Source organism: Camellia sinensis, chromosome 12 (assembly GCF_055761805.1).
Source record: "Camellia sinensis isolate YWXY chromosome 12, ASM5576180v1, whole genome shotgun sequence".
In the NCBI taxonomy this organism is placed as follows: Eukaryota; Viridiplantae; Streptophyta; class Magnoliopsida; order Ericales; family Theaceae; genus Camellia; species Camellia sinensis.
In genome coordinates, this window is record NC_138972.1 from 82,393,285 (window position 1) to 82,411,486 (window position 18,202).

At 36.8% G+C, this 18,202-nt stretch overlaps 1 long non-coding RNA gene across 1 annotated transcript in view; it reads right to left on the minus strand.

Moving 5' to 3' along the window:
• Positions 1 to 11,266: 11,266 nt before the first annotated feature.
• The window catches only part of LOC114317141 (uncharacterized), a 29,945-nt gene continuing 23,009 nt past the window's right edge, over positions 11,267 to 18,202 (minus strand). The window contains exon 4 of the long non-coding RNA XR_014346694.1: positions 11,267 to 11,575. This is a non-coding gene — a long non-coding RNA (uncharacterized LOC114317141). The remainder of the gene's footprint in view (positions 11,576 to 18,202) is intronic.

Consider the following 18,202-nt stretch of genomic DNA (forward strand, 5'->3'; position numbering starts at 1 on the left):
TTGAAAGATTCTAAACTTACCCAAAAACTTGTTTTAACCATTTTGTATAAAAGAAAATCATCCTTGATATTCTTTTTAGAATTTTATCAAATTTGAATAAAAATACCGTTGTTTGAAATTTGGTGAAGGATTTGATTCATCATTCATTTGGTGCAAAATCTGCCATCAATGGTTCATCTGATAGTAAATTCTATTTTGATCGTTAAGGCCATTAGATAGCATTTGGTTCATTGGAATGAAGTGGAATCGAATGATCATTCTATCAAAATATTCATTCCCATATTTGGTTCGACTAAAAAAATAATTACAAATGCAGTTCAAATATAATCATCTTTCACCATTTTAAAGGAATAGTAATCACCATTCTCATTTCAATCAACCAAATAGAGTATAATTTTCTTTTGTTTATGGCAAATGAGGATCAAGTAAGAGAATTGCCATTTAACTTTTTTATTATCAAAACTATTTGTGATGATTGTTTTATAAGCTCATTCATGTGTTTTGTCAAGAGTATGAATCTAGTTTACTCCGATTTGGACCCAAGGATATGAAGGTTAAGTATAGACACAAAAACTCTACTTTCTTTTTTTCTATGACCATAGAGCTAAACTTGGTTTTGGATTTTTGTCACCAGTTACTTACTGCGGTTGCAGTTGCAAAAACTTGAGTTTGTGTTTATCAAACCATTGAGTTTTGAATTGTTTGTATTGAATTATCATATTTGTTCAGATATTGAATCATGAATCCTACGAGTATCCAAGTTGTATGATTAGTGAACTTGCCTTACTGGAATTATTTTATCTCTAATGATAACTGAATTGCATGAGTACTTTTTCTTTACACTCTAGAATCACAAAAAGTCTTACAAATTTCTTTTGTAGTTTTAACTTTACCTATCGAAAATTTTCACGTTTTCATATACTTAATATATTTTTTTAATACTAAATATCAAACTAATTGTCTTCTTCTTCTTCTTCTTCTTCTTTATTACAGGTCCGGAGGAATAGTGTTGCTCAAGTTGTAATTGGGATAAATTGCTAAAAAGTATAAGTTATTTTGAAGTATTTTGTTGCATCACCTAAACTGAACTTGCAAACTATGGTTGAGGCTTGTGGTACTCTGGATTAAAGGGGATTACTGACTGATTTTCTCTTTGATTGCCATGATTATTTTGTGGAATGAGATTGAATTGGTTTTCTAATCAGCAGCGCTAATGCTACATGATCACTTCTCATAATGCGAATCTCACTCCCAACTCCTCTCAGATCTCACAAGGGTTGTACAAAATTGCAGCTTCTTTGATTTCCTTCCTCAATCGAGGCTTTGAATCAAAGAACTCTCAACCAACAACGAAATTGTGATCCAACTGCCATAGCCACCACCCTTCCACCTTCGAACACTACCCAGCTCTCCCTCACCTGCATGACAATGTTGGGTTAATAGTGCGATATTTCTGACACAAATCCGAAATGGCATGACACACTAATACAACCCGACACGACACAATGCATATCAGATTGTGTTCTTATCAAGTTTGTTCTCTCCTTAATTGGAGAAGGAATAAAAAATAAAAAATAAAAAATAAAAAAACAGTACTATATTCCTCAATTTGGCAGACAGAAATTAAGATAGAGAGATAAACTAACTTTTTTGTTAGTGTTATCTATCCCATGATTTTAATTTAGAATTTTGGTTTTATTTTAGTAAATTATATTTAATTTGATGTATTACCATATACATGTGCATAACTTGTAACACAACTTCTAGTAATAATAAATACACCAATATAGTTAAGTTCTGAGTAACCTCTACAACCCAACCATTCAACAAATGGAACAAAATATCTGAAATTTTTAGTAAGATCAATCTTAACTTCTCAACACCACTAAAGGTTTTTTAATAGGCTCACTTTTAACCTAAATCGTTTGTGTGATAATATAGATATATGCGTGTGTTTATGTAAAGAAGATACTTGCTCATCGCGTCATGTATAAGGTAGTAGCGGTGTAGAACTAGGCTGCAAGAGTAGGGTCCTATGTTCTATACACTCCCTAAATGCACAGTGGCCACTCAGACACATCCAGAACCTACAACATTAAAGTATAATTCGTTAGGCATATGAATAGAATTTTTTTTTTAAATTAAAATTAAAATATAGTAAGTAAAAAAAACAAAATTTTTACTAAACCTAGAAGGCATCTGAACTCCCTTCTTCGCTTGAAATTAATTCGTCATTTGCTCGATATGTGTAATGAGTTCCGCCCTAAGCTCCCTTTTGAGCTTCTCATACATTTGTTGTGTGTTTTGGACAATCATTGAGGCCTGCTCCTGCATTAACTTCTCCCACACTTGTTGAGTGATCTCGGCCATCATTAAGGCTTAGGATGCAAGTGATGGACCCACATCATGTTTGTACACCGCATGTGAGGCGCATCCCCCCCATATGTCTGAAAATACCCAAGTTGTGTCGCCTGGAGGGACTCGGGCTCGTCAAAGAGTTGCCAATTATACCCGTCCTACATTTTAAAAACACAAGTACACAATGATGCAAAATAAATACGATGGTGGAAAAATTTAAAAAGGAAGAAAAACACAATACTTGATGTTGTATTTGCGAGAAATGTGTCTGCCCCATTGTAAGAGGTGGGCCACAAAGCTCCCAATTGCAGGAGTTTTGAGTCGATATCTCTTGTAACATTAGTTCCACATTTAAAATATTAGCTAAACATTTAAAGTGATATTTAAATTTTTAGAAATTAATTTTCACTAAGAAACCACAACTGCTGAATTATTGCTCCAATAACCCGCCAAGTTACAATTACCATATGTGAGGCAAATTTGGTGCCGTTACGCACTATCTGTCCAAGTTGGCCATTCAAGGAGGCATCTTGATCCCCTACCGGCTGGAATGTACTGCCAAATTGGATGTCCACCAGTATTCCACTCCTTGATGCCCCTAACTTAGCCTTGACTACACCTAGTCAAGGTAGAGTTAAAAGTCGCTAGGCCTGAGAGAAACAATGATAATAAACAAGTTGAAGATAAACAAAGTATGGCATGATTAACATAGCAATTAATGTAAAATCATTAAAGATGTACATACCTGAGGTGGGATGTGATGATGATGGTAGTGATGTGGTTGCAAGTGCTGATGAAGGTGCCAATGATGGTGGCTGTGATCGAGGCTTCTGGGATGATGGCTGAGGTAGAGGTGTGAGTGTAATCTGAACAAGCAAGATGATTGCAACTTCCCTTTGACATAGTAATCTGTAAGAAATAGAATTGATAAATTCAAGATATGGACATAATTAGTTAGCTGAGAGTAATAGCTCATCAATAGAATTTTTTTTTTTTAGGATTCATAGCTCATCAATTGAATTGATAATACATGATATGGACATAAACAGAAAATATGTTACATCTCATTAATTTAAGTAATAATTCAATCCCATCACACTAAAAGATATACTTGCGATCATGATTGTATTACATTTCAATAATGATAGTGAGGTATGTATTGCAGTACACTGTCCCTATGTGAGGATTTTTGTCTCTCTCACTAGCTTAACTCACAATATTTGCCTTTAAAGTCATACATCACAATATTGTGTGGCTCAACAATCATCCTGGCCTTTACACAAAAACAAAACTCATTGATTATATAGTTTTAAAACTTCTTTGCCAAGTTTTGAGAACCATCTGACAATCTATTGATTTCTTTAGAAAATATGATATTATTTGTTGTCCAAAAAGACTCATTCAAAACAAACATGTAAATTCAGAATAAAATTATATGTTGGTTGGTATAGATTTAAAGACAAACATGTCCTTGATCTAGGTGTAGAAAGTTTTGAAATGTTCGTGTCAAATCTGATGATAGTCGACACGAGACAGTTTGCTCTTAACTATTTCAAGGTGTTTGTTTTGTAGCTTGAAAGATATGTATAGGGTAAATAACAATCGACTTCCTTGAGGTTAAGCAAAAAATGATATGCCTCTTGAAGTTTGATTTGACACTAAACCACTTGGTGTTAATACCTAAATGAAAAATGAATAACTAATAACAAAAAAATTTCAAATTACAAAAAGAACTATTTTATTTCCCTCCATTCTCCTTTTTTCTTTTTCTTCTCTCTCATCCCACCACTATTACCCATAACCACCACCTAAAATCACCACTACCACCCACCTCCGCCTCCACCTCCACCACCACCACCACCACCACCACCATATATTTATAGAAAGAGAGAGAGGTGAACACGGTGAGGTTTATGTTGTTGTGATATATACTCACAACCACTTTTTTTGTTCATCGCAGCCATGTTGCTAATAACAGTTGCATCATTAGTGAATGGTGGGTTCTCAGAAATCAAAGGAAAGAACTTCTAGTACCCCTTGCCTCCTCTTCTCCTATTGGCGCAGCGCCTTCCCTCTCCCACCCCATCATCGTAATCCCTCACATCCCTCATCCCCACCCCCATCCTCACTCCCCAACCAAATCGAAACCAAATTTGTAAACTTTGGCAAAATGGAAGACTGAGGAAGAAAGACGGAAAGAGTTGAGAGAACACAAAAGGAAAAATAAAGACGGAAAAAGCGAAATTTACTTAAGTGGTATTAATTTCACTGTAAAATTTTAATAATACAATTTAAAATAAAATAAAATAAAATATCTATTTTTGGGGCATCACACCTACACGCTGTTAGTTTGGACGAAAAACATCACTTTTTACTTTGTTATCAACCCCAGGGGGTTAAATGTCACAAATCAAATTTCATCAAAGGTCTCACTATCTTTCATTGAAAGGTTTTCGAAACTAGATGTGAGCCTTTGAAGTTTTGAACGTTTCACAGAAGGAGTGCCCTCATGAATAGTTTGTAAGATATCCCAAGCCTCTTTTGCGACTTCACAATTACAAATACGACTAAATTCTGCAGGTGTGACAGCGCAAAAGAGAGAATTGATAGCTTTACTATTCCAGCTACTATTTTGGTAATCAGTTGTGTCCCACTGATCAATTGGTTTGGGGATTGTAACTCCATCAACAGTAATTGTTGGTTCAATCCACCCATTCATGACGGATTGCCAAACTTTTTCATCAATAGATTTTAAAAAAGATCTCATCCGAGCTTTCCAAAAAGGATAATTGGATCCGTCAAGTAGGGGTGGTCGAACCATAGAATTTCCTTCACGAATTGTATCCATTATCACAAATCAAACAAGATCTCGTTCTAAAAGAAAATATTTTTTTTTTTTAAAAAAAATAGAACGACCCGCTCTGATACCAATAGAACGACCCGCTCTGATACCAATATTTTTTGGCTGTAATGGGTTAGGGTGTTTAGGATTTTATTTGTTAGGTGTGTTTTGTCACGGCATTGCCAAAGGGGGAGATTGTTAGGTTTTATTCTTGGCAATCCCGTTTGACAAAACTCCTTTCAGTTGTATTTTTTTTCGCATTTTTATTTCAGTGAGGCTATGAGTTGTTAGATGCGAATCCAACCCGATTCAAGCATTTCAGAGAAGTTTGTGATGATAAAGCTTTCAAGATTGCCACTTCGCTGATTATGACGGGGATCGAGCTGCCCGGTCAGCTCGCGGGGGTCCAGGGGGCAGCGCACCTTGGCGGGTCCGGGGCAGCGCCACGGCGGGGTCGAGGGGCAGCGCCCCCGAAGCAAAATGCAAAAATGCATTCAAAGTGGCCTGTCCGAGCATGTTATTTTTTTTCCAGTTTTTCCATTTTTGACCTTCCCGCTCGAGCGGAGAAACGGGCGCTCGAGCGGAGATTGGAAGCTCTCAGCATCTCTGCAGTCGCCTGTAAAAATACTGGAATGTGTGATTTTACGCTCGAGCGGATTATCCTACGCTCGAGCGCATCTCAGTTTGTTCTCACGCAGTTTTTGGTCAGTCCGCTCGAGCGGGCTGTGGTGAGCTCGAGCGGAGATCGCGGATCCAGATTTCCAGATTTGTTTAAAGAGTTGGTTTTCTTCTGAAATTTGGATTACTTTTGGTTCTCTATAAATACTTGGTTTTCTCCCAAAACTAGGGGATTGATTGAAGTCCTCCAGATCTTCTTTTTGGTTCTTAAGGTTTATATCTGGGGATATTTTATTTGTTTTCTTTGATGTTTTTATTGAGTATTCAACTCATGGTTTAAAGAGAGTACATCAGAGGTTATATTTTGTTCTACAAAAGAGAGAGTTGTTCTTCAGTTGTGGATTCTGAAGAATTCGAGCCTGAAGCTGTGGTGGAATCCAGAGTGGCTCATCAGAAAGACAATTCCGTGGTGAAGATGGGGTTGGAAGAGGCACATAGAGGTTGGTTCAATTAGGCGTTGTGGATTCGCTAGGTAATTGAGAGTATACCTGTGTAATTCCTTTAATTCTTCTTAGTGGATTGTCTTGTGGCTGTTGCCCGTGGTTTTTTGATCACAGTTGGAGGTGTCCAATTGTGGTTTTTTCCACGTAAAATCGTTGTGTTTCTTTGTCTTGATTGTTTGATTGGGATTGTTATATTCTGCTTTAAATTGATACATAATCACAAATCAACATCTAGGGGATTTCTAGATTTTTCAATTGGTATCAAAGCAAGACAAAAAACAAACAAGCACACATTAAAAGACCCGAAAAAAAAAACACACAAAAACCTATAAACTAAAATGACCAAACAAATTAACACAAGTCAACTTTTCTCACCCAAATCTTTTTGGTCTTAACAAAATCAGGTCTAGCGGTCTTGGTAAGTGTCGTGGTGTAGTGAACACCCGCATGAATCTTGGTATTCCGCCTAGACATGTAAATCGAATTTCTACCCTCTTGAGGCACTCTCCCATGCAACTTATAACAATAAGGGCGAATATGACCATGCATACCACAATGATGACAAATAAAAACAGGGTGTACCTTCTTTTCTTTTACCTTACCAACTCTAGGGAGTTTGAGAAGTCTTTCATCTTGTTGAATCTTTTGTCCTCCCTTTCCTTGAGTTCTTGTATCATGAGAAGTTGAAGCACTCTGTTTTTGCTCTTTCTTACCACCAAAGCCAATGCCACTCTTGTCACAACTTGTTTGTTGAGACCCAATGATATCCTCCAAGGTCTTTGATCCTTTGTTCCAAAGACCAATTGTAGCCATAGCACACTTGAGCTCTTCCTCTTTCTTGATCATTAGTTCTTCCAAATCAACTTGTGACATCTCGAGAGATTCAATCTTTTCTTCATACATGGCATGGGTTTGCAGTAGCTCATTCCTCTCTGTCTCACAAGTCAACAGTTTTGTACAAAGAACTTGTCGATCATCAGCTACCTTGATGGCATTAATCCTGGCCTCGGAAATCTCCTCCTTAAGTTTGACATTCTCACATTCACATGCTTTGAGTTTCTTTGTGAGTTTGTCATTCAATTTGAATAACTTAAGAGACTCCTTATACAACTTTTCATAAGCTTGCTCAAGCTCTTCATGATCGCTCTCCGAGGATTCATCATCAGTGATATTCTCAACTGACCTCTTTGTAGAATCTGTTTGTCCTTCAGCTTCAGAAGCCGCCATGAAAGCAAGAAATTGCTTATGACCCTCTTCGCCTTGACCTTCATTGTCACTTTCATCTTCATCAGATTCAGATTCATCATCCCAAGTGATGGCAAGGGCTTTCTTCTTCTTCAAACGAGTGGGGCATTCTTGAGCAAAATGGCCAAATCCTTGGCATTCATAGCATTGGAGTCTTTCAGAGTTTCCTTGTATCTTTCCATTCTCCTTCTTGGCTATAGAATTAATTTTGAGTTTATCTTTGCCTTTAGATTTATGAGAATGAGTAGATTCCAAAAGATTAGGATTCTTTTTCAAAAAAGATTTTTTAAATTGTTTAACAAAAGCAGCCATAATCTTGGAATCTATATCACAATCCTCATCAGAATCCTCTCTAACTTTATGAGCACTACTAAAAGCAATATCTTTTTGTTTCTTTTTGAAATTCCTATGTGCTTCATAAGTTTGAAGGTTTCCAACCAACTGATCCAGCTTGAGGTTGTCAACATCTTGAGCCTCCTCAATAGCCGTAACTTTTGGTTGGAACCGATCGGGCAAGGATCTCAAAATTTTTCCCACAACTTTGGATTCTGGAATTTTTTCACCTAAATTGAAGCTGGAATTTACAATGTCACTCAACTTCGCATAAAATTCATCAAAGGTCTCACTATCTTTCATTGAAAGGTTTTCGAAACTAGATGTGAGCCTTTGAAGTTTTGAGCGTTTAACAGAAGGAGTGCCCTCATGAATAGTTTGTAAGATATCCCAAGCCTCTTTTGCGACTTCACAATTACAAATACGACTAAATTCTTCAGGTGTGACAGCGCAAAAGAGAGAATTGATAGCTTTACTATTCCAGCTACTATTTTGGTAATCAGTTGTGTCCCACTGATCAATTGGTTTGGGGATTGTAACTCCATCAACAGTAATTGTTGGTTCAGTCCACCCATTCATGACGGATTGCCAAACTTTTTCATCAATAGATTTTAAAAAAGATCTCATCCGAGCTTTCCAAAAAGGATAATTGGATCCGTCAAGTAGGGGTGGTCGAACCATAGAATTTCCTTCACGAATTGTATCCATTATCACAAATCAAACAAGATCTCGTTCTAAAAGAAAATATTTTTTTTTTTAAAAAAAATAGAACGACCTGCTCTGATACCAATTGAAAAATCTAGAAATTCCCTAGATGTTGATTTGTGATTATGTATCAATTTTAAGCAGAATATAACAATCCCAATCAAACAATCAAACAATCAAGACAAAGAGACACAACGATTTTAACGTGGAAAAAACCACAATTGGACACCTCCAACTGTGATCAAAAAACCACGGGCAACAGCCACAAGAACAATCCACTAAGAAGAATTAAAGGAATTACACAGGTATACTCTCAATTACCTAGCGAATCCACAACGCCTAATTGAACCAACCTCTATGTGCCTCTTCCAACCCCATCTTCACCACGGAATTGTCTTTCTGATGAGCCACTCCGGATTCCACCAAAGCTTCAGGCTCGAATTCTTCAGAATCCACAACTGAAGAATAACTCTCTCTTTTGTGTATAACAAACAAACCTTTGATGTACTCTCTTTAGATCATGAGTTGAATACTCAATAAAAACATCAAAGAAAACTCCCAAAGTATCCCCAGATATAAACCCTAGAAACCAAAAAGAAGATCTGGAGAAGTTCTTAAAATCTGACCCAACACGCGAATTTATAGAATCTGTCCCGCGATCTCCGCTCGAGCTCACCACAGCCCGCTCGAGCGGACTGACCAAAAACTGCGTGAGAACAAACTGAGATGCGCTCGAGCGTAGGATAATCCGCTCGAGCGTAAAATCACACATTCCAGTATTTTTACAGGCGACTGCAGAGATGCTGAGAGCTTCCAATCTCCGCTCGAGCGCCCGTTTCTCCGCTCGAGCGGGAAGGTCAAAAATGGAAAAACTGGAAAAAAAATAACATGCTCGGACAGGCCACTTTGAATGCATTTTTGCATTTTGCTTCGGGGGCGCTGCCCCTCGACCCCGCCGTGGCGCTGCCCCGGACCCGCCAAGGTGCGCTGCCCCCTGGACCCCCGCGAGCTGACCGGGCAGCTCGATCCCCGTCATAATCAGCGAAGTGGCAATCTTGAAAGCTTTATCATCACAAACTTCTCTGAAATGCTTGAATCGGGTTGGATTCGCATCTAACAACTCATAGCCTCACTGAAATAAAAATGCGAAAAAAAATACAACTGAAAGGAGTTTTGTCAAACGGGATTGCCAAGAATAAAACCTAACATAGTGAAACTACAAAAAAATGAATTACGATGATCTTTTCCATTAGTTGCAGTCAAAGTAAACAAATTAAATATATAAAAAAATGTGAATGGTAATAGGAGAATTAGGTGCAGGGAAGTGATAGAAGAGGGCCATTTTGCTCCAAGGAGGCTTCTGCTTGGTTGATTCAAAAGTAACACCGACATTAGAACTGAGATCATGTTTTCACCTCACATAATTTATTTATTTTTTTAATTTCACCTCACATAATTCAACTTCCACGGAGTTTATGAATATCTTAGCACCCACATTCCTAAATAAAATATATATAAAAATTATTAGAAGCCATTACAAGCAAATTGTTGCTAATAATTTGTTTGTCGTGCACTCACATAATGAGTGTCTCCCATCTAGTTGTACAAATATGGTTACGTTTTTCATTTTATCAAATCATGAAACATCTGAAAGTACTTACAGAGAGAAATAAATTTATTTTTTTTAATTTAGAATCTAACAATGCATTTTCGAAAATTTTCAATATTGGTATCATAAATTAAGGGGGAATTGCAAATTAGTGGAAAGTTGGTGTGTGAGGGAAAAATCCTTGCATTGTGAAGAAAGTAGGATGACACCTCCCAAGCTTGAAATCCCTGCAGGAACCCAAACACCATGAGTGCTGCTGCCCGGCCGGTGTTGTCAGCCGGAGAGCACTCTGACACTATCTCTGTTTGTTGAACCAACCTCTATATATGTATATATAGGGTCAAGTAACCCATCTTCTCAGAGATATCAATTCTGTTGTACTACTTTTAGGGGACAAGTCGGCTGCTATTTCATCTTGCACATGGCTATATTATGGCATCATGTCCCCCTAGCACCCTACTCTGCTTGCGCAGAGGGTACCTCACTCCTTGGGGTTGCACCTGTCTCTGCCAACCACCATTTGTTGAGATGTGTTCCATGTGCAGGTATCAGTTCTTCAAGAGATTTGTAATTCTTCCTCCGATCTCCAAGAAGCTGCTTGGTGGACCGATCCTTCTTCCCTCAACTCACTAGGAGTTGGTCAAGGCATTGTTCCCTTTATTGGGCCTCCTCTCCTGCAATGGTTGTGGGCCTTTCAAGCAAAAAAATTGCACTTTACGTTTATGAAAGTGGAAGTGAGACCTATGTCCCATGCCACAACTTTCAGTTGCACTGGACACATACCCATTTGCAGTTCCATGAAAATTGCAATTATTTTGCTAACTTAGCACTCATTTGCAATTCCCCTTAATGAAATTAATGAAATTTGGTTTTTTCCTTTTTATTCCATTAATTCTAATTAAATTTGACAAAAGGCATCTATATAACAAGGGGCATATATATAGATAATATTTAGCATTCTCTCCTATTTCTCACTCTTATAAGGGGAACAAGAAGTTAAGTAAAATAATTTATACAATATTAAAATTTGGCGTGAAAATAAAGCCTAAAAAAATTTATCAATTTATATGAGTATTTTCTATCTGATCACAATTATCACACCAATTATTTACTAAAATTTTCATTTTATCTATGATTAAAACTAAACTTCTTTTTTTTAAATACACAAGAACAACTATCTTTTATTGTAACAAACAATAAATCAAATGACTCCCTCAAACCAAATATTTTAATTGGGAATTTAGACATAGTTGATATGATGACAAAGGTGAACATGGAATTGGAGCGATCTTACCTCATGTTGGACCTAAACTCTTTATTCCAAGCTCAACCCTTGGACTTTTTGTTGGGACTGAGCCTTGCCTGCTAAGCATGTAATATAATTCAAATAAATTATCTGCATAGAAAAAAATTATATTAAAGCTACTATAGTTGCTTAGTGATCACTTAAGTCTATTCATTGTGAGAGGTCAAGTCAAAAATTGTGTTCTTCTCATGAACTCAACATGTTCAAGAGGTTAATTATTTTTAGTATATACAAACAAAAATTATTATATTAGATTATTTAGAGGGGGAAAAAAAATTAAGCTAGCCCAAACTTATAGTTGCGTAGTTTAGTGACTTAAGTCTATTCATTGTGAGAGGTCAAGTCAAAAATTTTATTCTTCTCATGAACTCAACATGTTCAAGAGGTTAATTATTTTTTGTATATACAAACAAAAATTATTATATTAGATTATTTGGAGGGGAAAAAATTAAGCTAGCCCAAACTTTCAGTACTAAACTCAAGCCTAGGTTCAAAAAAATAATTGGGCCTTAAAACTTATCCCGCCATGACCCTACAGACCTATAATAATCTAACTAGGTAGGTCCATTGGGCAGATAGTCACTCCTATATGACGGTAAAAAGTTAAATTAAGCAGCCGATACATACTCAGTGTGTGCTAGTTGACCATTTTATGCTATATTTTGAGCCAAATTAGGTTAAATAAGCATAATGACCACAAATATATAATGGTGGCACTATCAAAACCTAACCTTATCATATTTTCTCTGTCTATTTATTCAAGAACACAACAAAAAGAATGCCCAAGTTTCAAACAAAAATCTATTTTATTTATCCTAAATACTAATATATACAAATAGTTGTAGTAAATTACTCATTTTACATTGAATTCCAACATAAGGTTTATTTAGTTTGGTTATAATTGGATGCATATATGCTTTAGAAATGATGCATGCATATTGTTGCTGAGCATGATTGCTACGATTCTATATGCATACGATGTACATCATTTGTGTTTAACCTGTTGGACTAATGTCATACTCAGATAAGGAGGATAAAAACATCTTATTCAAGGTGGTTCAGCCATGTCATGGAGTACCATAGTATGTAACACAAGTCATGGAGTATTGTTATGTTGTGTTGCATGTCCATGATGTGGCGATACATTCATTATGTTTTAAAATATATTTACTTTTATTTTGTTGGTTAGTAGCAGTTATCTAGCAATTAGGAATTTTGAGTGTATGTGTTAGGATATTAGTAGGTTTACTAAGTAGGTATCTAATTTATTCTATTTAAATAGGTTGTATTCAATCAATATATACAAAGGGAGGTTGGAATATTTTGTATGGACTTCGTGAAGTTATGGAGGTCTAGTTTTTTTTTTTTTTAATTGAACTAACAAGAAGTCTTTCCCCTCAAAGCGGGTCTGTTATCGACTTCTTAAGTTTTTTCTTCTTTATTTAATTTATTTATAAAAGGATTTATATCATGTGGTTTCCGTTTCACTCTAGTTTAGTTAATATTCTAATAATTATATAAATTTCTGGGAAGACATCAACCTATGTGTTAGGTTTTTATTCTTGGCAACCCCGTTTGACAAAACTCCTTTCAGATGTATTTATTTTCGCACTTTTATTTCAGTGAGGCTATGAGTTTATTAGATGCGAATCCAAACCCGAATTGAACCATGCAGAGAAGTTTGTGATGTTAATGCTTTCAAGATTGCCACTTCGCTGATTATTACGAGGGTCAAGCTGCCCGGTCAGCTCGCGGCCGAAGCAAAATGCAAAATTGCATTCAAAATTGCATGTCCGTCGTTGCTCGCTCGAGCCAAGGAGTTCTCGCTCGAGCTAGGGCTTGTTCGCTCGAGCCAAGGAATGCGCGCTCGAGCCAGGGATTGCGTCCATACAAAAACCTGAAAGAGTGTATTCGTCGCTCGAGCCAAGGATCCGTCGCTCGAGCCAAGGCACTAGTAGAAATCATGAAAAATACACTCCTAGCTTGAGCCAGCAAAGCTTCGCTCGAGCGAGCCTCAGAATCCGGATTTCTCAAGGAGTTTGTTTTCTTCCCAATCTAGGATTACTTTTGGTTCTCTATAAATACTTGGTTTTCTCCCAAAACTAAGGTATTGATTGAAGTTCTCCAGATCTTATTTTTTGGATCTTAAGGTTTATATCTGGAGATATTTTGTTTGTTTTCTTTGATGTTTTTATTGAGTCTTCAACTCATGATTTAAAGAGAGTGCATCAAAGGTTTGTTTGTTATACACAAAAGAGAGAGTTGTTCTTAAGTTGTGGATTCTGAAGAATTCGAGCCTGAAGCTTTGGTGGAATCCAGAGTGGTTCATCAGAAAGACAATTCCGTGGTGAAGATGGGGTTGGAAGAGGCACATAGAGATTGGTTCAATTAGGCGTTGTGGATTCGCTAGGTAATTGAGAGTATACCAGTGTAATTCCTTTAAATCTTCTTAGTGGATTGTTCTTGTGGCTGTTGCCCGTGGTTTTTTTATCACAGTTGGAGGTGTCCAATTGTGGTTTTTTCCACGTAAAATCGTTGTGTCTCTTTGTCTTGATTGTTTGATTGGGATTGTTATATTCTGCTTAAAATTGATACATAATCACAAATCAACATCTAGGGGATTTCTAGTTTTTTCACTATGTGTATAATCTATTGTGTTATTCCAGCAATAATTAATATAAGCAAAGTGTTATATTTTTGTCATAATGCATTACATATAAAGATTGTGCACAGTGCACAATTCATGATCTTAGGGATGTCACTGAACCTAGTAGCTATGTTTCCACTCAGTGGGCTAGCTAATGAGCTATGTGATGCCTTTATGATTATCTATTCTATTATATAAAGCATAAACCCTATTTGGTGTGATCATTGTCACACTTTGTTTTCTAAGAATGCCCTCCACATCCAATAACTGCCAAATCCAAGTTTTTCTTATTCATCAAACAGTCCAATATTGCTAACGGTCTTCCGCATGCATCAAACCATCCAAAAATTTAAATGTAAAATTGCAAACGCATCGCGTTGCACCCAATGCTTTGTTTTCTAAATTTTAACATACAGGTATATATGTAGGATATTTTTCTATAACATATTGTGATGGCATTAAGGATTTGATCAAGTGATAATCATGCCTATATTAAAGTCAAAACTTGAAAGTAAGGGCAAAACTAGAAATTTTATGTAGGGGCCATCAAATAATTTTTAAAGTATTACATAAATTCTTATTGACTTCATGTTTTATATTTCCTCCAAAAATCAAGTACACAAGTTTTTGGCGATTTATCAAAATTTTCATTCAGAAAATTCAAAAAAAAAAAAAATACAAATTAAAACATTTATATTATAGCACCATAATTAAATTCAATAACTTTTTTATTCACAAAAATTAAATTCATAATTTGAATAAAAAAATTACATGTGCTATACAGTGTTGTACTTCTGGAAAGTTGTGTCGTTTTTAGATTTGACTTCACAATTTAAGAGGACCTCTAGTGTGTTGCAGTCTTGGTCTGAACAACATGACTATTATGACACACTTAGAATGGGAGTGGGAGTTTGGGCTGGTAAGGCCAGAAGGGTTGGGCTGGCCTGAGTAGAGGTTGGAATGCTTCTGATTGAAGGTGCTGGAATTTTTGTGATTGAAGGTGGTTGGGTAAAAGAGTTAAGAAGTGGGTAGGGCTGTAGATGTTCGGACCAGTAGGGACTAGGTTATAAGACTGATTTGGGCCTAGACTTGTTTAAAAAATAGAATAAATTGGATGACAAGTTTCTGGGCTAGAGTGAGACCGGTAAGAGCGACAAGTTCAGTGTGGGTTAAGGATATAGGGTCGGTTTTAGGGTGTAGGCTGGGTTAGGTTGGGGTTTAGGATTTGTTCCTTTCATTTCCTCCTCTCTATCGATCAACATCTATGGAAAATCGAGACAACACAAGTTAGCAATGGTGCTGCTGGCAACTGTTGAGGAGGATGAACAAAGTCCACTTCCAGTTATGACGCGTCAGCAACGAAGATTGTGTGAAGCCAACCCTCCAATTGGCAATGACAAAGGCTACTAATACCGATGGGTTCCGACAAACGACAATGTTTCGTGGATAGCCCTTTGCAGTTGTTGAGCCACGAGATACTGATGACGATTGGCTAATGACAACACTGGATAGCCAAGTTCAATGACGACGAAGGTTGAACAACAATGAGTGGTGTTGGAATGACATGCCTCTGGCTTAATGTCAAAGATTGGTGAATGGCAACTATGCAAAGGATACAATACACTCTGGGTCAAAGGTTGCTCTGATACGACTTGATGCTAGATAGCCGGCAAAAATAAACACAAAACTAAAGAACAGAAGAAAACCATAGCAAAAATTAAGCTCTCAATTAATATGTTCAATATCAAAAGTGTCCTCAATTAACCATAAACTCAATATTTATAGTCCAACTAAAAGATAAAAATAAGAAAGAAATAAATTCCGAAAAAACCCAAAATTAAACTATTAATTCCCTAAATAAAACACAAAATAAATCAAGCTAACTAAATTTATTCTAATTCTTCTGTGCCCGCCTCATATAAGTGCAATGAATCTTGGGCTATAAAGCACCGACACTTCAAAACAAGTGTCGTAGTAGTATCAAACGCACGGACATGGCAGGAGCACATAAGGGACACGTCCCCTTTTATTTAGTTAAGTTGTTTTTAGGGAACACATCAGAAACACACCAACTAGTTTTTTTCCACTCTTTATTATTTTATGGATGTTGGATGTTGGATGTTGAATGTTTATTACTTTTTACTTAGATTTAAATAATTAATAGATCATTCATAACAATAAACTAACCATAAGAGTTAATTTGAGAAAGAGTTTTTTTTGTATATAGAGTTAGTGTCAAATTTTATTAATTTCGATTGTTTGAAGATGTAATATTAATCTACATAGCAAATAAAAATAAATAAAAATTATTGGCGTGTTCCTGCCATGTCTGTCCCCATTTTTTTGAAATCACCATGTTCTGTGTCCATATCCGTGCTTCTTAGACCTCAGGCTTTTGCATGTGACCCCCATCACTAAGTCAATTGGATCAAGGAAGCACATTGAATATGTTCGTTTACCTATGCAAAGGTTATATTCATGTGCATTTGTCTGAGCATCGATAATGCTTGTGTTTTATTTTGGTACATTGGAGGCTGCAACTTGAGAGAAGGAATAATGAGATTTATGATATTATTATTATTGAGATATCTGCTAAGCATAAGAATTGGGATCAAGTATTAAAGAATGGACTATATTCTTTAATTTTTCCTTTTTAAGCATACACCTAAGTGATTAAGCGTTTAAGCGTTTAAGTATTAAAGAATATTTGGATTTGAACAGAGTATTTAGACATCTTAAAGCATAAAGCCTTCCACAATTACCAATTGGCTTTAACAGAACAGTTGGCATTAAGGAAATTATTTTGGTACATGTACATGATATAGTGACCATTTTAATTGTGGAGTTTTGGGGAGTTTACTGGTTATTTGAACTATCTGCTGTGGAACAGCAACTAGTATTGGATGCAAAGGAAGTTGGGGAGGGTTTATCTAGGGCTTTGAGGGACGAAAGAAACACGCTTCGAATGAGACTAGAAGAGACAGTTTTTAGGGAGCAGATTTTTTGGGGGCAAAGGGCTAATTTGAAATGGGCAAAGGAGGGTGATATAAATTCTAGATTTTTTCATCGTGTGGCATCAGGGAAGAGGCAAAAAAACCTTATTAAGTGTTTGGAGGTTGAGCAAGGGTTAGTGGTGAATAGGGAAGAACAAATTGTGAATGAAATTTTCAAATTTTACTCGAACCTCTACTCTGATGGAGGTGTGGATAGGCCAGGGATTGAAGGCCTAGATTGGGCCCCAATTAGTGCCTCTTCAGCTAGATGGCTTGAGAGGCCCTTTGATGAGTGCGAGGTGCGTCAGGCTGTGTTTGATTGTGAGAGAGATAAGGCTCCAGGCCCGGACGGTTTTTCAATGGCATTGTTCCAAGAGTGTTGGGATATAGTGAAAGGTGATTTAATGAGAGTATTTGGTGAATTTTTCAGGAGTGGGGAGGTTAACCTTTGTACCAACGCATCCTTCATTTGCCTTATTCCCAAGAAAGAGAAATTGGTGAAGATTGGGGATTTTAGGCCCATTAGCTTGGTTACATCGCTTTACAAAATTTTGGGGAAGGTTCTTTCCAAAAGAATTAGAGTTGTCCTTGGGGAAACGATTTCTCCTTCACAAGGAGCCTTCGTGCATGGAAGGCAAATTTTGGATGTGGTTCTAGTGGCCAATGAGGTTGTGGAGGAATATAGAGCTTTGCATAAGGAGGGGGTTCTTTTCAAGGTAGATTTTGAGAAAGCGTATGATCATGTGGATTGAGGCTTTCGAGATTTTGTTTTGGAAAGGAAAGGTTTTGGTTTTAGGTAGAGGAAGTGGGTTTGGGGGTGTGTGTCTTCGTGTAATATATCGGTTATTGTGAACGGAAAAGCGGGGAATTCTTTTCATGCATCTCGGGGTTTAAGGCAAGGAGACCCATTATCACATTTTTTATTTATTGTAGTGGTTGATGTGTTGGGGAGGTTACTTGATATTGCTAAGGAAAAGGGGGTTCTTGAGGGGTTTGTGGTGGGTAGAGATAGGATTAGTGTGACTCACTTGCAGTTTGCAGAT